The sequence below is a fragment of the Lathamus discolor genome, chromosome 1, assembly GCF_037157495.1.
Source record: "Lathamus discolor isolate bLatDis1 chromosome 1, bLatDis1.hap1, whole genome shotgun sequence".
Lineage (NCBI taxonomy): Eukaryota > Metazoa > Chordata > Aves > Psittaciformes > Psittacidae > Lathamus > Lathamus discolor.
Window position 1 is genome coordinate 117545496 of NC_088884.1, and position 25861 is coordinate 117571356.

At 43.3% G+C, this 25861-nt stretch overlaps 1 protein-coding gene across 5 annotated transcripts in view; it reads left to right on the plus strand.

Annotated features, from left to right (window-relative positions):
• Positions 1-25861, plus strand: part of GPRIN3 (GPRIN family member 3) — a 78850-nt gene that overhangs the window by 35509 nt on the left and 17480 nt on the right. Inside the window, exons 1-2 of one of the 5 annotated variants that reach the window (XM_065692088.1) lie at positions 7681-8015; positions 20428-20474. The gene's annotated coding sequence lies outside the window, so the exon portion shown is untranslated. Of the gene's footprint in view, positions 1-6083; positions 6177-7140; positions 7532-7680; positions 8016-20427; positions 20475-23063; positions 23196-25861 lie in introns of those variants that run through there. The other 4 variants (XM_065692099.1, XM_065692078.1, XM_065692072.1 and 1 more) reach the window with 4 other exon arrangements.

Genomic DNA, 25861 nt, shown 5'->3' on the forward strand with positions numbered 1-25861 from the left:
GAGGAAGGGAGGAAGGGAGGAAGGGAGGGAGGGAGGGAGGTAGGAAGGGAGGAAGGAAGGAGGGAAGGAGGGAGGGAAGGAGGGAAGGAAGGAGGGAAGGGAGGAAGGAAGGAAGGAGGGAAGGGAGGAAGGGAGGAAGGAAGGGAGGAAGGGAGGAAGGAAGGGAGGAAGGAAGGAAGGAAGGAGGGAGGGAAGGAGAGAAGGAAGGAGGGAAGGAAGGAAGGAGGGAAGGAAGGAGGGAAGGAAGGAAGGAAGGAAGGCCGGCCAAGAGAAATAAATTAGATTTTTTTTTTTAATATAGAATTCAGGAATATTGGGTGGCCAGGCAAATATAAAGATGATAACCAGTAATGTTACTTCACAATGCACAGTTGCATCATGGACAGTTGATACCATATGGCAGTAGGATTCTGGGTGAAAATTAGTGAATACATGCAGGAAACAGAAGCACCTGATTTTTATCAGCTGCCTGGAGCGAATGTAAGGTTTTCTGTTCCAACACAGTACTCTAAATACTTTAGAGATCATATTTCAGGTTTTGGGGGTTTTTTTGTTGCTTGTTTGGGGTTTTTTGTTGCTTGTTCGGGGTTTTTTTGGAGGGAGGTACATCAGGTTTTAGACTGACCTATGGTATATGTAGTTATTCTTCCTATGTAGTTATTATTGGCTTTTTTACATTCTTTATATTTAAACAAGAGCTTCTGCTCCACTTCTTTTCATCTCCACTTTCTACTGTTCATGGTTCTTATTCTTCATGCTTACACCTATCCATCATTTATCTACTCACCTTGCAGTACTTATTACATCTGCTTTTCATCTCACCAGTTATATGAATCAGCATGAAAATCTGTGTCGTAGGGAACACAACAGTGAGACATAAACATCCTTGGTAGTGGTCCAGGGAATTATTATTTTGGTAACATGAGGAGAAGTTCTCGTCTTGGGGGGTGAAATGTGAAAATGTGCAAAGTAGCTGTGGTTGCTATGCCAAAGGATGTTCCACTCTGGAACAACATATTAAACAGCCAAGGGAAGTAGGCAGAACTAGGCTTGTAATTAGAACAAAGAGTTGCTTAAACTCAGTGCAAATATACAAGCTATAGAGTGTCCCCATATCACAGGCCTGTACTGGGAGAGTACTTCATTTACATTTACCTTCAGTACTAACAACCACTCCTTAAAAGAATCCCTGGCTTATTTTCATTTTTCATGAAATCCTACAAATATCAAAGGCTTTTGATACACACAGTCAATATCATTTAAGTAGAGAAAGGGCTCTGAATCCAGAGACCACATGTGTCTGCATTAGCTTAGTTTATTGTTCACAGTATGCAGTGGTTGTCTGAGCAGATAGGTTTTCCAGTCATATTATTTGACATCATTACAGTTGAATATGCACCAGAATACCATGTGGTGAGTACGTAATAAATCAGCCCATTATGTCTGTAATCATTATGATTATGTGTTGATCCAGATCTCTGTTGTTGACATAAAAGGAGGTAAACAGTATAAATTATTGACTCATCAAATGGTTTCTTCTAATTTGTTGAGAAAGGAGAAGGTTATTTTTCTGTGTGGCCTGTTTCACATGTGGAATCACAGTAATGCATAGGTAGAATATTTGTTGAATGGGAATAGAAGAATGTGAAATTAAACATACCCAAATGCACTACATAGACACAGGGTGAAAAGGTGTCACAACATATTAACATATAAAAGGTTCCCATCATACCAAAGGAATCACAGAATCATAGACTACTAGAGATTTGAAGGCACTTCTAGAAGTTGTCTGGTCCAACCCCACTGCCCAAGTAGGGCCCTCTATAGTAGGTTGCCCGGGACCATATCTACACTGGTTTTGAATACCTCCAAGGATGGAGGCTCCACAGCCTCTCTGGGCAACTGTGCCAGTGTTTGGTCACCCTCCCAGCAAAGCTGCCTTCTAGTTGGTCAGTCTTAGCATGTACCGGTCCCTGGGGTTGTTCCTCCCCAGGCACAGGGCATTGCGCTTCCTCTTGCTGAAGTGCTTCAGGTTCCTGTTATCCCATTTCTCCAGCCTGTTGAGGTCCCTCTGGATGGCAGCACAGCCCTCTGGTGTATCAGCCACTCCTACCAGGTCTATGTCATCAGCAAAGCTGCTGAGGGTGCACTCTGCCCCATCATCCAGATCATGAATGAGGATGTTTAACCCAGTCTTCACCCCTGGGGTATACCACTAGCGACTAGCCTACAACTAGACTTCCTGCAAATGATCACCACCCTGTGGACAGGGCCATTCAGCCACTATTCAATCCAACTCACTGCTCAGCCTATACTTCATCAGCTTCCCTGTGAGGACCTTAAGGAAGTCAGTGTTGAAAGCCTTCCTGAAGTCCTCGTAGAAAATAATCACTGCTCTCTCCTCATCTACTGATCCAGTCATTTCATCATAGAAGTTTATCAGAATTGGTCAAGCACATCTTCGCCTTGGCTGCTCCTATGACTTTCTGATCCTTCATGTGCCCAGAACAGTTTCCAGGATTAGTTGCTCCATCACCTCCCAAAGACTGAGGTGAAGCTGACTGGCCTGGGCCCTTCTTCCTGCTCTTGTTGAAGATACAAATGACTTTTCCTCCAGTCTTCAGGTACTTCTCCCAGTTGCCATGGTCATTTGAAGACAATTGAGAGTAACCTTACAATGACATAAGCCAGCTACCCTTGCAGTTGTGGGTGCATCCCTCCAGGGCCCATAGACTTCTCTGTCACTTGGGTGAAGAAGTTGATTCCACACAAGAACCTCCAGGATTGCCTATACCCTGTTGTGTTGTCCCTCCTGTGCCAATTGGGGTGGTTGAAGTTCTCCATGAGAACCTTCACAGCACAGTCAGAAGCAAAAACTGTCAAAGGTGCACGATGAGGGCCAAAGATACTTTCACAGTGCTGTGGCAATTCACATCATTACATGTTTTCAACTGAAATTTTACATAGCTGCCTTAGGTACAGCAGCTCGTGTTCATAACATAACATGTTCATAACATGTTTGAAACATTGTGAAACAGAAAAACACCCCAAATACTGAGTTCACTCACAATGGCATACTATTTGTTTCATGCAGTTTTCTTTATATCTTATTTTATTGTATTGTATTGTATTTTAGTACTTTTATAAAAACCATAATTTTTAAAGGAAACATTCTTAAAGGAAATATGACTGTGTTATCAGTCCCAGTCTAATGATCCAAGAGTGTTATTACTGTGGCTGAATACCATATCCATTTGTGAGATGCCCAGTACACCCCATTAGGTATGTGAGAAGTAAAGGGAGAAGGAGGTGCTGTGTAACATGTGGAACGAACATTTGCTCTGCTCTGCTGGTTGTACGGGAAGTGCATGATCACAAAACACACACATCGCATCACCTCGTATATGGTTTTCTTCCTCGATGCATTCGTCCCTAATGGTACAGCTGCTCACCGCAGCTCCCATGCCAGAGGACTTGTATCTTTTTTGGCTCAGCTCCCAGTCCCAAACTAATGTGTTCATCCAGTCATTCACTTGTTTTTCACATTAACGGGAAGCAAAGGTGCAAGTGCCTTCACAAAACTATAAATGTTAAAGACTGTATTCACAAGTTCATCATTGTTCTTTTCAGCTCAATCTTCAGCTCGAGTTCTGCCTGACAAGTTTTGCTTTTATTTACTTTTGAAGCATTCTTAACTCATTTTCCTAAAGAAGACATGAAAGATTCTGCATTAAAAAAAAAAAGGAAATTTGATATCAAAGTAATCAAAACTAAAAATACATTAAGAAATACGGTAGAAGCAGTGCAATAAATAACAGGCCTAATCCACACCAATGTAAATTTGTGTATTGCTACTGAAGTAAATGAAACTATGCTAGTTTAAGCCAACACATCTGCTCAACTCTTCATTTTAAAATGTCATCTGGCTCTATTATTTTTCAGCTCCAGTGAATTTAGCCAGCTGTTGATATAGTTTCATGATGAGATTTTAAAACATTCTACAGGAGTCTTCAAAGACACTGCATAAGTGTGGTGGTCATTTATGATGGTTAATTGTATTTCAACAGCTCTTAGAAAATCCAGGCTCCTGTTGCCTGAGCTCTGGCCTAATAAGTATCAGAAGATAATCCCTCTACAGTTAAGCTTCTGGTTTCACCCTGATCAAAACTAGCAAGTTAAAAAGGTTTAGTTCTTGAGTATTCGTGATATTATTGAGACCTATGCACACAATTTAAAGCATGTTCTGTTGACTTTACTAAGTGCTAAGCATGGCACTTAAAGCTAAAAGACCATCTATGTGCTGACCCCAGTATGAATGCTTTTCTTCATTAATACCTACATAGAACAAATATATATGGCTGGAGACTGAAGCAAACAAAAGGATGGGGAAAAACAGTAGTCAGTTGGCTATACCTCACAGGTGATTAAGCAAACAAGTTAAAATTCAGGTAAATAAAGCAGAATAATCTAAGTATCTGTTTTGCATTGGTATGGTGACACATTGATACATTGAGATGTGATGGCTTCTTTATTAGGAAAGCAGCTAGTGGAGTTCAAAGCTCATAACAGGGTTTAGAAAATTGTTTAGAGATCTTTAATACCAATATTGCATGATCTACAAAATGAAACCATTCTATGATAGGATATGGTCCAGGGAAGAGAAAAGGATGTGGGGGGAGAAAACACAGGTGCATGAGAGGAGTTCAGCAATAAAGTGGCCATGCCCTGAACGCATGTGTGCACTTCATCACCTTAAAAAAGTTCTGCAGTTATCTGAGTCTCTTCGACGCCTCCCCTTAGCTTTCCTAGGGCATCATTGCATTTTGAAACAAAAGCATCCATGTCCCGCTGATCATGGGGAAGAGATTATTAGTTGAAATTATCTATTTCAGTCATCTTATTGTCTTCATTCCTGTTGGATTTCCTTGTCCATCAGATGGCAATAAATAGACCCAGTGCTCAGCCATGACTGCTCAGAGCAGCATGGGCATTCCCAAGAATGCTGTACAGACAGAAAAAAGTACTTACCTGAACCTGGCAGGAAATCATTCCGGCACCAGTTTTGAAGCACATGGGCATGGAAGGGCTTGGAGCAAACAAAGCTCCTATCCCATCTGTTTTTTGCCCGAGAATTACAGTTGCTCTTTTCCTGTGGATGCTGGGAATGAGTACTGCACATGCTCTGAAGGTGCTTCACAACCCTAAAATAGGAAAGGCACAACAGCCCATGGAAAATTCTCCCACCTTTTCCAGCTGAATACAGAGGACTCTTATTGCTGTGACTTCTGAGGCTGAATGGTCAACTGCCTCTCTTAAATGCCTTTGAAAATCCTACCATGTTTCCACTTCAGTTAATCTCAAAGTTGATTTCCAAAGAAGAGGAAAGTATTTGCTATAAATACTAAACCAACTGAAATGCCTCACTTTGCAACTGGTTTCAGAGCCAAATAAGGGCTGCCTGGAGACAAGCCTCATTCTCACCTTTCTGTGTCAGGTTATTTCCTCCTAGGCAAGAAATGTTGCTGTCAAAGGGAATAGCTTTAATATTTTTGAGTGATTTGGACATGGGGAGAAAGATGCAGAAAGAAAAAGATGGCAGTGGGGTGTTAAAGCTACATTAAAAGGCACAAGAAGTTTGGCCAGCTTGCAGAATTAACTGCTTAACTGAATGCCAAGACTGCGATTTTAGTATCTCAGGCTAAGGAGGGTGTTATTAACAGAAATGGTCTCTCTTAAGAATCTAGATGAGGAATCTTATGTGTAGGAAAGTTTAGTAAAACTACATTAATTGTAACTGTCCCTTGCTGAGCAGCCCCTGGGGTCCCATGAAGTCTTTGCAGCAGTGGTCTATAAGTGCCTACAGCCACCTCTTCATGAAAGCACAATCACTGACAAAAGGAAATTGCATCATCCAGCCTTTCTTATTTGTCAAGAAAAGGGGAAGTCTCACTGTAGTAATGTTAATGGCAGCAGGATTAATTCAAGGAAGTTTAGCAATGTTTCTTTAAAAACGGGTCATTTAGCAGAGAAACTACAAGGAGCTGAACACTGTTTGCCAACCTGACCTTGTATTCCTGACTCAGACATGAGCAGGGTGAGGACCGGCCTCTGTAGAGCACCAAAAAAGCAGCAAGATTGTGAAGAGAACAACAAAGAAGAGCTACCAGAAACTAACTGTAAGTTTCCCTTTCCTGACAATGTTTGGTGTTCTCTCCACTCTCCACACGCACACACACACCCAACCCCCCTCTCCCCGCAACGAGATTCCTTCATGCTTGGGATGTCCAGGCTCTGAAGAGTTGTTTTGGTTTTGGCAAGTGTCAAAAAGTGGTTATTGTTGGTGAATATTGAAAATACCTCTAAAATTTTCCATGGTTAAATGGCTGTCAGAAAGCCACATTCAGGAATGGCTATTACATAAATACATGCTGATCTTCGTGGCCACTGCTGGGGAAGAAATTCCATATGCCAGAGTAGGAAATATAAGACCTTTTCATGATCACTTAACCCATGAGTCAAAGAGACTTAGGATCAATAACTGAGCCTGAGGGTGTTCTGCAGAGCAATGAATGAAATACGGGTCCATTCATATTAATTAAGGGAATATGATTCATTGATATTCAGGACGATTAGAGGTAAAAATTATTTTCTCAGGTCCTCTTAGGTCTTCTTAGGTCAATTGTTCTTTCTTTTCCCCTTTATCTTTCCCATATTGCAACAGTTCTCCTCACAGCTTCCCCTATAGTTTTGGAAATCCTGCTCTTACTTATGCCTATTTATCCCATAAAGGAAGGTAGAAGAGTTAAAATCTTCCCAGTTAAAACCCTGTACTTGACTTGAATCTCAGGGCACTGGAGAACCATTTCCTGTGATTGCAACAGAGAGAGATAAAATTCCACACTGGTGGGAATAAAGAGAAATTAGATCAAAGATTTCCAGACAATTAAGGGTCCTAACCTAAAATGTCCTTTGCTGCTAATATTTTCGCTTCGATCTTTTTTTTTTTTTTCTTCTTTTGCGGGCAAACAGAGCAGTGCTTCATACAGGAAGCCAAATTTGCCTGTCAAAAACAATCCAAATTCAAAGCGTAACAAGAGCCGATCCGCATTTGTATGCACTGCAATTCCCCATGCAGATTTGTACAACCCCGCAAGCAGAGGGCTCGGTAGGTGCCTAGCTGGCGATCTGTAGGCGCGCTTCCCCAGCTGACACAAGCAGGACTAGCAAAGCGGACGGAATTAGGGGATTTGGGATGTGCTCTTCTGCTGTGAAGCGGTTTAGCATGTAGTTTTGGTTTGGGAGCTGGACAGAACCGGCGGGCAGAGGAGGCAATGCAGAGCAAGCCCCGGCGCACCGTCGGGGCTCTGGCGCGGCTGCTGAGCTCTCCCGGGCGGCTGTCGAGGGGCCCGAGAGCTCCCGCCCTCCATCAGGAGCATGAGGCTGAGCAGAAGCCTCCATCTCCCGGGCTATAAGAGCCAGGCGAGGCCTGAGGTGGGGCTGCTGTCAGCTGGAAGTGCCTCCCTGGAAGCAGGTACGTGCCCGCGCCCTCCGCATTCGGGAGGACTTGCGGCGGGGGGACACGGACCGGGGACGGCTCGATGTGTGTCCTGCGGCCGCGGGGTGGAGCCCAGCTCGGCTCAGCGCTGCAGCCCGGGCACTCCCCGCGTCCCCTGCCTGCCGCCGCCGCAGCTGCGAGCGCCAGTGAGGCGCCAGCATCCGCTCGGTGCGGCTCCCCGGGCGGCGGCGGCGGGGGCTGCCCGGGGCCGGTCTGACCGAGCCTTGTGCTGCTTCTTAGTAGTCGGCGCAAATCGCCTCCCTCCTGCCCCCGCGGCGAGGGGGGCCACCCCCGCGGAGCCCTCCCTCTTTCCTCCTTCCCTCCCTTCGCCCGCCCTCCTCCCGTAGCTGCACACCCCGAGGAAGGGCTTGTTTTCCTGCCCGGATGATGAATTTCTCCGCAAGGTCATCCCTGCCCGCGGCGGCGGCGTGCCCGCGGCTCCCCGGGCGCTGCCGCGGAGGTAAGGAGCGAGGGGAAGGTGGTTGGATCGTGAGAACCTCCCCGCACACACACACTCGCACAGCAAGTTTATTCGGCGCCGGGGAGGAGCGCGGTGGGTGCGCGTACAGGTGCCCGGGGCACGGTGGGGCGGGGGACGGCCTCGCCTTACCGGCCTTGCGGGGGATCGGGCCCGGCAGCGCTCCTCCAGGAGCCGGCCCCGCTCCGCAGCGGTGTGGGTTGCGGCCGCCCCGCCGAGCGGGCAGCCGGGGCTGGAGGCGACCGGGCCGGGTCAGCCCCGAGGAGGCCTCTCTAATCCTCTTTACCGGCGCTTGGAAGCGGGTTTGCCTCCCGAATGTCCGAGGGCGCGGAAAACTTAAGGTAGTGACTGTAATTGTAATAAGGTGCCCCACCGCGTCGGGGGGCTGCGGCCGGCCAGGCTGGGGGGATGCGCGGCGCGGTCGCCACGGCAACGTGTCGGTGGCCGCGGTGTCGCAGCGCGGAAGGTGCCCCGGAGGGCCCCCCGCAGCGGGGTTCTCGGAGAAGGGGTCTCCGCTGGGGCCCGCCCCGCGGAGAAGTCTGTCGGGGACAGACGTGCGGGGGCACCGATGTGCCCCCGGACCGCGGTGCGGAAACCCGGGGGTGCTGCTCTGAGAGTCGGACCGTGGCCCGCTAGGGGTGCGAGCCGGGATGTTGCAGTCGAGTAACTACGTGCCCGGTGATGCTCGCCCGTGTCAGACCTGCACTGCCGGTTGGCTAGACGAGGGGTGCGGAGCAACCTGGCTTGGGGCGAGAGGGCCCGTCACAAAACCCCGGTGGGCCTTGTCCTTTTGCTGCTGAAGTTGGTGACAAAACTACGGATGATATTGCCAGCTCCCACTCTGTGACTCGCGTTATCCACACTGAACCTGCCTTTTGTGGCCCACAGATGCCTGGGATCCATTAATTCTTATTTCCTTCACCCTTCTTTTTCTCTTGGGAGGAGATAACAATGCTGCTGGTGGATTTATTAGAGTCATAAGGAATTATTATAATCCCATAGTCTAACCTCTTCCATAGTGTAAAGCCAAGTCTATTCCCCAGTGAGTCCAGGGTCTGGCCCACCAGCCTCTTCAAACAGTTTTGTTTTAATGAGTCCCAACGATGGGGAATTGACTGCATTCCTGGATAACTGGCTCTGATTGTTAATCTCGTTGTTAAATGTTGGCATCTTTTTTCCTTTTTGAACTTTTCTGACTTCATCTTCTAGCTAGTGGATCTTGTAATGTCTTTGTCAGATTAAATAGCTATCTAGTTTCAGATCGTCTTTCTCTGCTCAAGTATTTAAAGGCAGTAATTAAATAGCCACTTAACTTTGTCTCTGAGATAAATAGACTGGGTTCCTTTGGTCTCTCCCTGGAATGCCAATGCATTCCCCAGGAGAAACCCAGAGCTCTGCTGCTCTTTTCCAAGCCCCCACTGTTGTCCTCACTGGCCGCCGATGCTGCACAGTGGATTCCAGGAAGGCTCTTGTTAATGTCACATGTGGAGATAATAACCTCGTGTTCAGTATTCCCCTGTCTATTCACCCAGTGGTACAAACTTTTCTTTCCCACGGCTGCACGGTGGGAACTGATGTTCTGTTAGTTACATGCAGTGATCCCTCTGTTTCTTTGCAAGCCGGGGTTTTCTCACATGCTGGCTGCCTGTCCTGAAAGGGGCATTTAAATTAAGTGCTTACTGTTATAGTTATAATGCTATATTATAATTAAATGCTATATGCTTAACTTTGGATGTGCCTATCTTAAATGGGTTTTTCCCTCGTGCTCCTATCGCTTCACTTCCAGAGAGTCTGCAGCTCAGGAATGACAATAGAGCTCTGGTGTTTCTCCCTCTAGAAGTCAGCTGAGTGTTTTCCTGGGACCACTGTGCTAAAAACATCTCCTCCTCCTTGGTAGTATTCTGTCCAGATGACCTTAAAGTTATTTGAAGTTTACTGTGGGGAGTAAGTTATACTGAGTAATGTAGGAACTGCAAACTGAAAGTGCCCATTAGAGTGAATTGGCTTTGTAACTGCTTTCATTCTGCTGTGCCTCCAAGTGGTGGTGAGAAAGAGATTTGCTTTCCTGTCTTACAGAACTCCAAATCCAACTGATGAGTATGATGTCTAGGCTGATACATATATTGTCATTATGCTGAGATTCCTTAACTTGAATTTTGTGAGCTTCACTTACTCTGGAGTATGCTTAAGCCTGGGTTTATAGCTCTTTAGAAAGCACAGTGTTTGAGAGTAAGGGCCAGAGGTGGGTGGGTTTGGCAGGATGTTACCAAGTTTTCCAGTAGCATGTAGCAGCTCAAAGGGAACTGAAAAGATGAGATTTCAGTAGTTTGAAGGCACCTGCTGTGGGAGATGGTACAAAACAATAAAGGTCTTGGAAGTGGGTACCTTTTTTTTGTTAGGTTGTTGGGATTTGGTTGTTTTGGTGTTTTGGGATATTTTTTTGGGGGGTGGGAGGTTGTAACCACCGTGACTTATCCTGTCTATGACCTTAATCCTCACTGAGGGAGAGTGATGTAAGAAAGGTCCAAAAATCAAAGACCTCCCCTGTACATGCAGACCATCCCATGAAGTAAGTGAAGTGATGATCCTTGTGTATAAGGTTTATTTGCATGAATGAAGACAGCAGGTTCCAGCCTTTGGAATGATCTAATTGTCTTGGAACTGTTAAAATTAAGAAGTGCGTTCTGACCGTGTAGTAACTGAAGTGTCAGGACAGTGAGCTTCCCTGAAATTTCACAAGGATTTTTCTGTTTTCTTTTCAAGACCCCGAACATGCGTATGCAAAAGACTGCAGTAAGTATACGCAGTGATGGGCTAAGTATAAACAGTGGTGAAAAAGCAGTGGTGCCTTAAAAGATACTAAAATCATTACTGAGCTCAAATATCTGATCTGATTGAGCAGAGTAACCCTGTGAGCTCTAGAATTATGGTGGATTTTCTATAGGCTGGTGTCAGCATCTTGGGAATTGTTTCTTATTTATATAATTGTATATTCCCCTCCTCTCCTCCCCCCAACATGAAATTTTATTACCTGGAAGGTATCTTTCCTACTTCCATTCAAACTGAGCTTTTCCTCCCCAAAATGGGCTCATCTCTCTGGGTTTTTTTTTTCCTCAACGTGTGCTTTCCTTTCTCAAGGTTGCATATTCCCTTCAACTCCTTTTGCAATCAGAAGAGCATGCGTATGCTTCCATAGGGTGACTGGTCCCAAAATGTACATATTTTGAGTCATAATGCCAAGTCAGAGTCAGCCCAGCATTAAGAACAGTGGCTGTTAGTTAATCTTACAAGGCCAGGAGAGACAGAAGGTAGAATTTTTGGGTCTCAAACTTAGTGTCATATGAAGACTATACAGCGAGTGCCAGGTTAGAGTTAGGCAGATTTCATTAGCACAGTATGTTGGCAGTAGTAAATATGTCAGATTTAGGTTCTACAACTGTTACTGCCACCTTTATTTTTAACATCAATTCCCTCCTTCAGATGCAGCTGAAGCTAAGGAGAACCCGATTATATTAAGAACATCCTGCCTCCGATTTGTTTGTGCAGTTGTCACTGATGGAGGAGTAAAAGCAAGCTGCATGTAGTCTTACAGCTACAGACAGAGCAAAATGTTGTACCTTGTACTACTGTGTTTCTAGCACGGCATCATTTTGCAATTTACGACTCCCACATTAGAAGCAGAGGTGTGATATAGGCTGAACCTGTTGCCTTTGTGGATTTAAGAGCAATCCTGGATTAAGAGCTGATATTATCTGAGGGCATATAATGACTTCGTAGCTGATAAAACTTTCATACCTGCCCTACAGGGTTATGAACTGATTCTATTTGTGCAAAATTCTTTAAAATCAATTGCATTGTTACTGGCAGTACTCTAGTATTATTATGGAATATCAGAAATATAACAAGTCACCCAGGATTGCTTCTGTATTAACTTTAGATACAAACTGGTTGCCTAATTGTAAGCCTTGATACTATGTAGCAAGATGTCTAAACTAATCCCCTGTTTGGACTTATATGTTGGATCATTTAGGTAAATATTACCCTCTTGAGAGTCAGAACAAAACAAAAATTGATAATATTTATTGGGTAAAACCAAATTCTGGGTATGTTCTGAATGAAACTAAATCACCTTCCAGTAGGAAAAGCTTTTGAGTGAGATCTGAGCACAGTTTAAGTCTGCAAATAGCAAAACTATATAAAAGGACTAGATAGGTCTGTTTTATTATACATGGACTTTGAACTCAGTGACAGTTCTATAGAAACAAAGACTTGTACTGATTAAAAATTTAATCACAGATGATCAGTTGCTTACCAAAGTTGATTGATTTTGTTTCTTTGAGTTGATGGCTCAGAGTTTGTGTTTGTAAATTGGCCACAGACCCAAAAGGGCAGAGGTGTCTGCACACTGAGTAAATGGGAGAAAAACCACACCACCGACATCAGCAACTTCACGCAGGGTGTAGGGAAGAGAGGTGAAGAGAAAGGTGGACACCAAAGGAGTAACAATTAGGAGCCAGTGTAACACCATTTTATCCCACTCTGTCAGCAGTGGACACACGTACTTGAGGAAAACAAGTGGGGGGAAGATTGGTTACAATCAGAAATATTATAGTGAACTGCTGTAAAAGCTTCTATCAGGGTGCTACAGGCGTGTCCACAGAGGACAGCTTGAATTCTCCTTTTTTCTCCCCACATCTTTAACTCCATGATCCTGTGTTACAAAACTTAGCGGCAGGTATGGAAGCTGTTACCACAGCCAATACCAAACAGACATACAGGGACATCCTGTTGTTTCGGTTTCGGGGGTGTTTTTTAATGATCCGGGAACAAGAGTCAGTATCTATTGAATCTGTGCCTGTAGCAGTTAGCAACGCCCATTACTTTCATTTAACTGTATTTATTATACATTAGTAAAACATGGTAATAACAGTTGGGTTTGTTCACTTCCTTGCCTGCCCCCCCCCTCCCCCCAAAGTAGTTCTCTTAGAAGGACAAAGAGAAGTTAAGGGGGACATGATCAGACACCCCAATGCTTTATTGGATTATTAGTATCTGTACTATTAGCATCTTTACACGCTGTTAGTACCTGTATCTAGCATAGTAGAGAGTGTCTCTGAGCTGAGAGTCAAAGTTTGTGTCACTTGGCAAGTTGTAACAAGTAATTTTCGAAGGTAAGTTACATCACTGTTGTCTATGTTTGGAGATGAAAATCGTTTGCTGAGGGAGTGCATTAGAAGGTATTTCTCATTTCCTCTCTCAGGCAATCTCTCGCAGTCACTAGTAAGGAAATAAATTCAACTATGATAAAATAGATATGAAGGACATTGCTAGACAGGTGAACTTTAGATCCAAGAAGCAGCACTGTGAAGTTGAAGATCATTCATACTGTGTATGGATAGGTTGTGGTTACATTGTAATAATGTACACACTCTCGTTTGCTGCTCCTATACCTCAATGCACACACATGGGAGGGAAAGAGCAGTGTTTCCTGAAGGGTTGGTAGTCTAGCAAAGTCTTGGCAAGAGCTAACAAAGCTACCTCAGTAGTTCAGTTAGCTACAACTATATATTTTACTAGTGTAGGAAAGGTTGCTTGAGAAGAATCTGTATTGTCTGAAAAAGCAATATACCAATTGCAGGCAGAAAGTAGTGACCAACATTCAGCTTTGGAAAGGCAGATCTTATTATTTGTCCTTTTTTTCTGACCTTTTTTTCTGCTAAATGGACCAGGTGTTTCTAAAAATCTGGAAAAGTAATCAGTGTTTGCTCGAGTTCCCTGTTACACCTGCATCTTGAGAGTCTGCTGTAGCTCAATGATAGCAATTAATATTGTTAGCTCCTCACAATCATCATGCAATTACCACCACTTAGTGTTTTGTCCTGTAGAACAGGATGGCTTTCCATATGCTTATGTCATTTTCTTTTTCCTTTGGGGAAATATTGATTGCTGTGATTGGGACCACAGATTGTATTCTAGTGGTGGAATTCTCTTTCCCAGTGATGCTAATGTGCAAAAAAAAAAAAAAGCTTAGTTTTCAAAAGGGAAGTAAAAAATAAAAGGCAAAATGAAACAACATGCTGTGTAATTATTTTACTGCTCTTCGTACAAAAAGACAACACATTCAAATAGAGGATGTGAATACTATGATACATTATGACTAATCTTAAAAGGATACTATAAAAAGCAATGGCTTCTCAATAATGACAGTGAAGTCTGAAGATTTAATTCAGAAATTTTCCTGTGGTTCCAGGTCCCCTTTTCGCATGCAAGACTAGACCTGCTGCTCCATGGAAACATCACTAGAAATCTGAGAAAGCCAGTCAAGGTTTTGATGGAAACAGTGGGAATTTCCAACATGGGATAATAAAGGATCTGATGTTACCTTAACTTTGCATAAACAAGAGTCAATCCATTAATGCTTGGGCAAAACAAATAAAACTAGTTATGTGGTTGGGCATAAGTTTCAGATGGATGGATTTTTCCTTTTCTGAGTGGAACAGAAAAGGAAAAGTAGACTGGTTACTAACCTGATTTTACATGTCTTGGGAAGAGATGAGTGTTCCTGTTGGTAGAGGGTAGTGTTGGCGTGTGGTTTCTCTGGTAAGAGGGAAACATGGTCTTTGTCAGTTTAGAAGTGAGCAGAGTCCCTTAACGTAAAGCCAGACTGACTGAAAGTGATTCTTCTACTCTTGGGCAGTCATTTTGCCTTAGTAAAGAAACTTTGAAACATTTTTTCCAGTCCAAGGACTGGTACTTTATCTCTGGTGTGTCGCTGGTGGAATCTTAGTCTAAAGAGTAGTGTTTAGGCTGAGTGCCCAGGGAGCAGTCCCTCCCTTTCTGTAGGGCCTCTGACTGCGGAATATTTCTAAAAGCAGGGTCAAAGAGAAGAGTAAATCTGGAAAGTCACTGTAATGAACTAGATAGAAAATCTAGCAAAGATGATGACTGGACAGGTCACTGTTGCATTTTAGCAAATTCCCATTTTCTTAGACTACTGGAGCTACAGTTCAGAGCAGCTTTTAGATGACCTTGAGCATTGGAGAATGAGCCAGATATCACCAGGTCCAGACTTCAGAAAGGAGGGGTGTATAAGTCCTATAAATCTCAGCTCTGCTCTCATAGAAGCAGTCTGACTGTTGAGTTAGCTAGTCCTTAGGCTAGAAAACGCTGAAGGATAATCAGCCCTTAGTATTTAAACTAAAGGGTCACCATCACTAATGTCACTCTCCTTCCCCTGAAGCATCAGTTTCACACAGTTGAAACTTAACACAATTGAAATGCTTAGCTTTAGAGGTGAGTCATTAGGAAAATGATAAAATATAAGCATGCTGGAGGGATGTAGGTAGAAGTAACACGATAAACTATTTGTCAGAAAGATGATACTCTGAGAAGAGCTGTATGAAAACAAGATGACAGAGTTATTCCACCCCAAAAGGCTGGTGTTTCACAAGTGTTGAACTTTTTATAACACTGCATCACACTATGGCATCTCCATATTTATTAGAAGAAAATGTTAATCCTCCCCTCGAGGTTAATAATTAGGGAGTAGCTGTTAAAAGCTGGTAAACAGTCTGTGAAGGTCTGCATAGGTTTATAGGGACCCAGATTTCTGCCTAAGCTAAGCAGTAGCCTTGCAACATCCCCTTTTGCAGTACTTGGAAAAATAACGTGCCCATTTCCATCCACTCTGTGGGGACAGGTATCCCAATTACAAATGCAGCTGTGGTGACACTTGGCAATTATTTGTTGCAGCACATACGGCATTTTCACAGAAAGAGTGATATTTTGAAGGCTCATCCCAGCCCATGGTATGGCAGAATAAAGTGACCAGGCTTTTGGGCCCCTGCCTGCTCTCCGGTCCTTCAAATAAACCTGTTCATGCCATAAGTGTAAGCACTACTAATTGCAAATGTGCTTTCACCTACATCAGCCTAGGGCTGAATAGACTTGGAAAAACCACGTGAAGTCACTGGTGTGCAGGTAACTTCACCTGCATGTGGTGACTTCAGATTAGGACCGTGCAGAATTTCTGCTGTTTGTCTCATGCCTGACAACATAGGGTTCATGGGGCTAAATTCAGACTGCAGTTTTGGCCATGTGCTAACGATGCTAGAAATGCATAAGGATGCACTGCAGACTATGACTGAGGAATAAAAGCTGTTCATTAACTTCCTGAGAAATCAAGCAAAGCTCTATCAGGAGGTGCAGAGAAAAGCTCTAAGAAATGAGTACTACAGAAAGATGAATATTAATTTAGCTTCTTGTGCTTTTGGCACTTAGGAATTAATCCAGCCTTTATTGATTGTTTAAGTCTTGATTAGCTTGATGCCTAAGAAATGGAAGGGACAAGCAGTTTCATCCTGCATATAGCAGGCATAGAAATGAAGAGAGAGATGCTCTTCCCTTTGGTGAGGAGAGGGGTCTTTACCTCCTGTCTGGGTTCAGTGAACACGTCAATTTAAAGAGAACAATTCAAACCTCAAGTCATAGGGCTGCTTTACACTACCCACAGTGCAATAAAAGCAGATAATATCCTATCATAAAGCCTGGAAGACTTCCCACAGAAATACTCTTGTATTAAATGGTCTGCTTTGTGAGTCGCTTCCAGCTGGACCGTGCTTGGCCATTATCATAGAAACATGTGTGTTTGATACTGGGAAATAGCAGAACCGTATTAATCCAGTTCAGAAGATGCTCTTAATATGAAGAGCCTCAGGGGAATACTGCTTGGAAAATGTTTTTTCATAATAAACCGACCTATTTTAGAATATCAATTTTCCATGCTGGAGGAGGCAGGAAGGTGGCAGGAGGCTTGCCAAAGAGATGGACAATGAGCACACTTGCTCCCTGACAAGAGATAAGTAAAATGAATTTATTAACAGGATAGCAGAAGGGATTTTTTCAGCTGGGTTCCTGCATGGAGGTTATTTGTATGTGTCTGCTATATCCAAATCAATGTGCCTGCAGGAATGTGAGCAGACGTAGCTATCAGCAGCCAACCCAAACACGCAGATGACAGGTAGAGAGCCTACACAATATCTGTTTGAGCTGCTCCTCAAAGAGCTTTAGAGGAAAATAAAGTAAAAGGAGGACAAAGCTAATAATAGTTTTGTTAAGTATCGACCAAGAAAGCAAGCTTCAATTACGTTACACTTCTAATACTATAATCACAAGTAGTGAGCTGTGTAACAAGTGGTTTTGCTGTTACTCATCAGTTCCATCTGTACGGATGCTCCAAGACAGCCCATGTGTTGCTTCTCCAGTAGCAGAGCCAGACTTCAAGTGACTAATGAATCCTCCCTACTCAGCCTCAGTTTGTCTTGTATTTTTGTCTGTTGAAACCTTTCTTCTTTTTCAGTGTGATTTATAACTGAACTTCAGCAATCAAATTAATCTTTAACCACCATATGAGTTCAACCAGGTGGCAATCAAAGCCACACCTGTTATCGTAAAATCACATCAGAGTCAGTAGCTAACATGCTGCTTAGGAAAAAACCCACCTTAGTTGGATGGGTTAAATTTGATCCCACAGTTAAAGGCTGTAATTTCTTTGATGCAAACCCCATTAATGGAGTTGCTGTAGTTTATGTGAGGTATAAATCTGGCCTTTTACCAGAGGTATCTAGCTGGAGATACTGAATTGATATGAAATTATTCCAAACACCATAGTTGCCATTCTGACATGAAGCCAAACAACATCATCCTTTCAGTCATTATATCTTAGGCAGCTGATTCAGAATGAATTCAGGGCAGATGAGGTAGAGATGAATGTACAGAATATTTAGCTGTGATACTTCAGCCAGCCAGTAGCATGCCCTTTGAAATCCTTGTCCTCTACAGTCTTTAGTGATGGTCCTGAAATAGTCCTGGCTGTGTTGCCACCCTGAACAGTGGATGATGATAATGAACTCCCAAGAGTTAAAATTGTGATTGTACCAGGACTTCTGCAAATCCAAAACCTGTCTCCATTGTGCTTTGTGTGGGTACAGTGTGCTGTGCATAAGGTTTCAAGCCTGAAGTTTTCTATGGAATGGTTTGTTGCAGTAGCTTCCTATCATTGGATTTAAGAAAGACAAGAGTGGTAGAAAATATGCAGAGAAAAAGACAACAAATAGGTCTTGTCGTGACCTTTTTGGTTCTGTCTGATTGCAGAAAGGTGTTTTCTGATCACTTTGATGAAGTCTTCCTGGTGCTGCTTTGAACCACTTTTTCTGAGTGATTAATGATTCAACTTCTCACATCTGGAGAGGAAACAGAAGTGTAAAAGTACTTGGTTTCTAGCAGATGGCTTTTTCTAAGCTTTTGCAAAGTAGAGTTAAAGACACAGTTAAATGACTTTTGGGGTGGACCCAGTAGCTTAGTTTTGGAAAGCACTTTGAGGAAGAAATGTACATGAAAATATATATTACCTTGAATTAATGCCGTATTCTTCCATCTCTCCATCCCTCTCTTGAAGGCTGACTTTGTGTATTGCACGTGGAATTTCATCCATGGGCTCCTGAACTGAGCTCCATGACCAGAATTTAACTGGCATAAGTCTCCTGTAGTCACCTAGTCTTGATTTGAAATTGTTTACTGCTGGCTGTTGAAATGGTTAAGCAGAAATAGGCACTAAATGACTAATTCTGCCTTTCTTGAGAGGTTTCCTGTTTGTGACTGAAAAGAGCACAGTCTTTGGGAAAATGGGTTTTCTCTTTTGCACATATGCATTTTTTTAGTTAAAATTATTTGCGTTTTTTTTTTTTGTTTTTTTTTTTGCTCGTTATGTCCCTATACAGAAAAATACTTTCTCTATGGCCAGACAGCAGCTTTTTTAATAGTATTTGTCGTTAGTCACCCATTGAAGAAAGAGACCTAACCGATGACAGGAAAAAAAATCAGGAAATGGGAAAAAATATCCATCAGAAGCTTAGAAAGACAGAGCAATGCTTATGACATTCAAGCTGAGCATGCAGCATGAGGTAGCAAGAGGTATGAACACGGTCGACATCAGATATTTAAGCAGTATTAAAACTGCCTTTCAAATTGATGCTGCACCATGGTGCAAAACGTGATTTAAAACCGTCCATTTCTTATGAAGTTTCCTGGCCTTAAGCTGTATGAAAGTGTGAAATGGTCTGGCAAGGAGCATGGAGTAGGAGACAGATGGAGAATCAGTGCTGGAAGAGTGTACAAGCCTACTTCCACGAGGCAGAGGGCCAACAGATTTCTCTGTCACATGGACCAAGCAGCTTACTTTTTCCTGCACACCCTCTTTTCTCTGGAAGAGCAGCTCTCCCCTTCGGCTCTTGCCTCCTCCTGCCTTTTTGCCCGGCCATAATTCTTTCAGCAGTTGTGGAGATAGGTCAGCCTCGTACATGGAATGAAGTTGTTGAGTTCACGTGGGAGAAGGCTGGTGTTCCCAGGATCAGCATTTCACCTCATTCTCCATTCTTCTGGGAGAAACTTAGCACACTAACCTTGAAATTCAGCAGCTGAGCAACACCATCTCGATACTGCCCAGAGAGAAGCTCAGGGGGAGGCGAATGAATTTCCAGGGGTTGTGGCTTTTCCCTTAAAAGAAAGGGCACACTATGGGGAAACACTATGGGGAAAGAACATGTTTTCTGTCCTCCTGGAAAGGAAAAGGGTGAGAGTTTTGAGGTGATGATGGGGGATTTTCCAGACCATCTGCAGTGCTAACGAAACATCTGTCTCTTTCAAACCACCTCCCGTAGCAGTTTGCATTTGCAAAAATGTTTTTCTCCTGTTGACTTGGAGTAGAACAAACCAAACAGTTCTCCTGTGTCTGCCTACACTTGTGGTTTAGAGTTGTTAATAAATGGATGAGGGAGCAGTGTGAACAGAGCCGAGGTAGTGAGGATCAGGCTCTAGTAATTACCTGGACTGTGCTGATCAGCACCTATACACGGATGAAGGGGAAGATTCAGGTTCCTCACCTGTGTTTCCTGGAGTGGGGCCTGAGTTACTGGTAATATGATAGTACGAGGAGCACCCAATAAATTGCTTTTGGTGCCCTAGCTCTTTAGTCTGGACTCACTAGATCTTCTGACCCAGTCTGCTTCTTTGTCCAGATACTTCTTTATTCCTTCTCTGTCTGCTCTGAGTTCACTTGCTCAAGCATGCAGGCTACAGGTTTATAGGAAGGGTCATTCAGACCAAATTGCCAGCCTTTCTCTCTGCAAAAGCAGCAGCTTACGCAAGAAGGAAAAAACATAATAGAGTTGCTTGCTCAGTATCTCATTGCCTGCTGCCCTGTTCACACTGGACATTCTCTGTTATCAAATGTTCATACCCCATCCAATCCCATGCCATGCTTGAGCTTTCTGAAGGGCAAAAGCGTTAACAAAGCCTTTTCCAAAAGTGCTTACCATCCTTGTATGAACACTTACAGATCTGCAGTGGTTGCAAGTACTCATCTTGGGTAGATGGCCTTCCTGGGTAAGTAGTGTCCTTTGCTTGTTCAGCTTTTAGGTGGTGCTTTTGGGGTTTTGTGGGTTTGGGTTGTTAGGGTATGTTTTAATTCACAAATGCTGGGAGCAGCATCTTCTGCACACTTGTTTGGTTGTCTAGCTTGTGCTTTAACAGAGGTCCCAGTCTGCTTTACCTCTATAGATTCAGGACTTGCCGTATGGCAGTAATCCAGCAAGAATTTAAGTATTTCTTGGTAATGTTTCAGAGGTGAATCTCTAAAGCCCTATGCTCATGGTTGCAAAGAGATTTTGGTAGTAGATGATAAGTAGACGTGTGTTCTGTAGTTAAATCTGGCATTAGATACTTACGACTGCATAGCTTTCTCTCTGACCTTCAGCTGTGTTAGCTTCTAAAGAAGATGAAGGAGAAGTTCTGGTTCCTACCTCTGCTCTATACCCTGCCTGTGTGAGCTGTTGAGTGTCTAATGTCTCTATGCTCACACGTAGCATCCAGTGAAATAACAGAAGACATTAGAGTCTTGTGGAATTTCTTGGATAAAACCAGGAACTCTTTTCAAAAGTAGTGAGCGCCTTTGCCTGCCGTTGGCTTTACTGGTATTCCCGATGATTCAGCACTTTCGAGAAAATCAGACTTCTTTGATTTCAGCGCTTAGCTTCAATCACCCAGGTGAGGCTAGATGACTATGTTAGTATATATACAATTTTATGTGCTTGTTTATGTCTGTCTGCAATCATATATGTGTGCATAGTTTGTGGTAATAAAAATTGTATCCATAAATAGGATGTCAATAAAAATAAATTGTGGTAGGAAGCCTACCATGCACACACAGCTGTCAGATGACTGTTTGAAGTATCTAGTGCTTATCTTCATGAAGTTCCTGTCTGGAAATAAACCATCTTGTCTGGATTTTAATACTGGCTGTAAGGTTGCTGTGTGTTTTCTTGCTCCTTCAAATATGCCTCTGTGCATGAGGCATCTATGTTCAATGTGAGTCCAGTAATTAAGCCTTAAGCTGTGAATGATCCTTTTTCATGCCCTGCCAGCTTCCACTCTAGCTGACTTAGAAACAAGGACAAAGCTATCACACAGCCCCACTCACTCGCAGCCGTGCACTAGCAAGGTACAGCCTGACCTCAGCTTACTTGTAAGATTTGCAGGTTAAATATGCTGGCAGCTTGAGCACGGAGAGCTGAAACTGCTCCAAAGAGGAGTAAATGGAACATAGCCTGATGCAAGGAGCTGGGCTTTAGGTGATAAACTCAGTAATTGCTTGGGGCTGCCAGGTGTTTTGAGTTTTTGAATGCTTGGGGGCATGTTTTGCTTCCATACCGTGAAGCAGCTGCATGTAGCTGGAGAAGGTTGTAGCTTTACCGTGTATGAAGGTGAGCTAGATGGAGAGCTGTCTCTGTGAGTGCCAGTCACACTGCCCATAGACTGTCTGATTTCGGCTTGGCTAGGTGGTTGAGTCAGCCAGCTTCAGTAAACCTGAAGCTTTGTTAAACCCAGATGTGATATATCTTGTTTGAGCTGTCATTATACTTAATGCTAATTATATTCATTAACCAACTTGGCAATCATTCTGAAGGTGATTCAAGTCAAAGCTAATGTCCTTTAGCAGTACCTCTATCACAGTGTGCATTGCTTCAATCGCCTGATAAATGGAAATGTTAATATGCCTGGCTTAAATGAGCCAGGAGGTCAAGGAAATGAGGAGAATAGGTGTATCCAGAGTTAGGCTCAATGTAAACCTTGAACACTGCCTGTGAAAGATCTCAGCCCTTGACAGGAGTGGAGATGTCACATTAGCTAGTGTTAGCCACCATGGCCTTGCAGAGGTCCAGGGTGCAGACCATATGTCTGGTATGGCTAAGGCAGAGATCTGGGGTATGGGTACAGCTGTGCCATATCGCAGCAGGGAGAGTTTTGGCTTATGACAACTCCAGTAATTGAATCCTAGTATTATTATTATTAGCTTTGAATGGGTTTACAAAATAAGACATGCTGGGTCTCTGCTTGCAGCATGTTTGACTGTACTACTTTCCAGATTTTTGCATTACTATCTCTTAAATATTTGCTGTGTTGAGGAAGTATTTCTGGGTTTAGTTTGGTTCTGACACAGATGGGGCTTCCCAAGTCTCAGACACTGAATAAGGTTTTGTGTTATGAGGATTGTGATTTTTAAGAATTTAGAAGCAGAGAACATCATTATTCCTGAGCCTGTGAAAATCCACGTTTAAAATATGGTATAAAAAGCTGAAGACAGTTGAGTACTTTCGTCACCCTTGTTGGGGCTGGAAGAATAAAAGCACATTGAACCTAAGGATAAAAATACATGCATTGAATAAGCCATTGTTGGGAGACAATTCTAATAGGAGGGAGGATGGTTCCTGTGATTGTTAGCATGAGAGATTTTTACACCCCCGGCCTGCCTGCAAGGGCAATTCTGAAAAGCTATTACCATCAAACACCTGTGGGATAGACTGCAAATAACGAGTTGTTCCTAAAATAAGCTGTCGTACAGCACAGCTGTTGGTGTTTTTCTCTGCTGCAGGAAGGCAGAGGTGTTGAGAGGGAGACTTGGTAACCGAGTTAGCTTCTTCACCCAGGGAAAGCACTGCAGTCTCTTTGTTCAAGTACATTTATGCTGTGGATGGAGAAGATTTAAGAGCCTCTTTTCATCCTGAAGAGTTTTCTGGCTAGTTAATTTCGGGACTCAAAGATAGTGAGGTAAGGTTTGGGCATTGAATTTTACCAGTACTGGGTTGGTATCAGTGCCAGTTCCTCCTTTTTCTCAAGCTAAGAGCCAGAACAGTAAGTTTCTCTCAATTTACTGAATTTTATCTGATCAAATCTGCCACAGTGGCAGTTGCTGTCATCTGGGAGGTTTCTTGGATGTGTCTTTCAACACCACCTCTCATCTCAAGGTAGAGGCTGATGAAGACATGCTGTAGTTTATAGGTTTAATATTTTACCAGCATGCTCCTATGTAGAATTTGCCTTCAACAGGGTCAAGTGGCTGAAAGCCCTCACATGGCTGCAGTGCTGTATATGTGGTTAGGCTGTTCCATCATTTCTGGATATAAAGAATGATGGTGTCACTGATTATCTGCAGTACGTGACAAGTGATATTTTTTCTGGCTTTGCAGGGTGCTACTTAGGATGTGTTACCCTGTCCCTGCTTGGTTAGCACATTCTGCTTTCCCCATGCTCCACATGCAGTACCTCATCAGTTAAAAAAACAATAACAAATGAGGTTCTGTCTCTGGTTTGGTCCAATTCCACCAGGGTCAGCATTTGACAAAATAAAGCATATAGCCTCAAGTAAAGAGAAAGAACAGTCTGAGACTGAGATGACAGCTTTTCATGCAATGGTCCCACTGAAGTCATATCATAAGCTCGCCTGACTGAGGTGAGCAGGTTAGAGTCCTTAGCTAGATGTACAGGTTTGAGTCATTGCCCTCGAGAGAGCATTTACCGGCATTGTAAAGATACCACTGAATTGCTCCGATTTTTATCTCTGAACACGAAGGCTTCCAACCTGCAGCCATTTGGTTTCCCACAGAGCCTCAAACACATCACACAAGAAGTGACCTCACATGGCTTCCTCCATTGTTTGTTTCTTTGAGAAGGTGTTTAGCGGGAGGCAGTTTACTAAGGAGATGATTTTGTTGTTCTTACTGCTCTCATTGACAGTGACAGGCAGCAGTGGAGTGAAGTGAGAACGTGAAGAAACAGGAAGCAACTGCTGAGGTGGGGGCAGGAAGAAGGCAAGATATGTTAAACTGGGTTTTTAGGTGGTTTTTGTTGTGTGTGGTTTTCAAGCCACGGTGATAACTGTTTCAGCTGCCAGCCTCTTTATTCACATTAGTTGTGTTTCTAATAGCCAGGAGGCAAGAGCAGACATGGCGAGATCATCATCTTGCCTTTCTTAGGTTAATCGCACACTATGGCACATTTCTGTTACAGTAATGACTGGTTAGGCTCTGCATCCTTCTTTTCTAATTACATGCCATTTGGAGTAGTTCTTTTCCATTAAGATAATGCCTATAAACAACAATGGAGATGTCCTCTGCCAGGTGCCTGTTATGTAAAGATCTATTCCCTTTTCTAATACTGAGCCCAGCATCTTCATTAAAATAATACGATATGAGGACAACTTTTATTTTTTCAGAGGGTGTGTGAGAATCAAACGTTATCGTTGGGGTTTACCTTATGCAAAAGACGTTCCTCCTGATATCAGCTCTTCTAAGGCAAAATTTCCTTACTCGCAAAATTGGTGTTTAAAAAAAGAAAGCGCTGCTGCAATTTACTTCTCTGGGCATGGATAATGAGGTTACTCAGCAGCAAACCAGGCCTAATTATCTAGTGATACCAGCACTACTGGACTGCTTAAGCCATGTTATGAGTGTTTGTATTTATTTAGTGCATTGAGGGAATGTTCTTAAGGAGATCAGCGTGAAGTTCAGGGAATTTACTTTCAAGGTTCTGAAAGCATGTTAGAAATAGATAACATCTTTTGTCCCATAGAGCCACCCTTTCCAAGACCCACATACTCTTCAGTGGTTAAGTTTTCGTCACAATTTCCTCACAACAGATGGATGTCCACATAAACCTCACCATCCTGGTTGCTGCTAGTTGACTGGGAGTCTTAGCAGAGAAAGCAAGAATTGCATAGGCATTATTCAGTGTTATGCTTTCACCCTCAAAGTTGATCGTTCCTCTTTATAATGAAGTCACGTTGGCATTGCTATGTACGAAAAAAGTATTTATTGTTGGCTATTGTTAAACTGGTCTCTCTGGAAACAGGGCTTTTGTTTGTCAGCTGTCAAAGTCCAAATGCATTCAGTTGCATGAAGTGCATTAATGATGGGTTGGATTTCACTGCTTACATCAGACAGAAGAAGATGCCAGGATAGACAACGAATGAAATTCCCATTTGATTGATGGGTAATTCTATTGCTTTCAACATCAAACATGAAAGTGGTTTTTGAAAGGCCCATATGACCCTCTGTTCACATCCCTCAAATACCACTCCTTGGTTCTACTCAATAATGAGCTGAAGAAAAACAATGTGGAAGTGAGCTATGTGAACTGGAGTCTGTCACCTGCCTGATGTGGGCAGCAGGCTTCTGGTTTCCTCACACGTGTGTGTGTTGGGAGCGTGCCCGCAGACATTCTTCCTGAAATGTGGTTTGCCCTTGAAGTCAGGCTGTGTTTCCTTAAAAGCAGCTTCCAGTGTCAGATACTGAAATAAAAAATGTGTGCTCATAAATATTGAGGCTAAACATAGTAACATGCAATTAAAAAAAGAAATTAAGCAAAATATATATCTCTCTGGGTTTTATCCACGTGTCGCATCTCCTCTGTGTGGCCCAGGATATTTAATAGGAGTG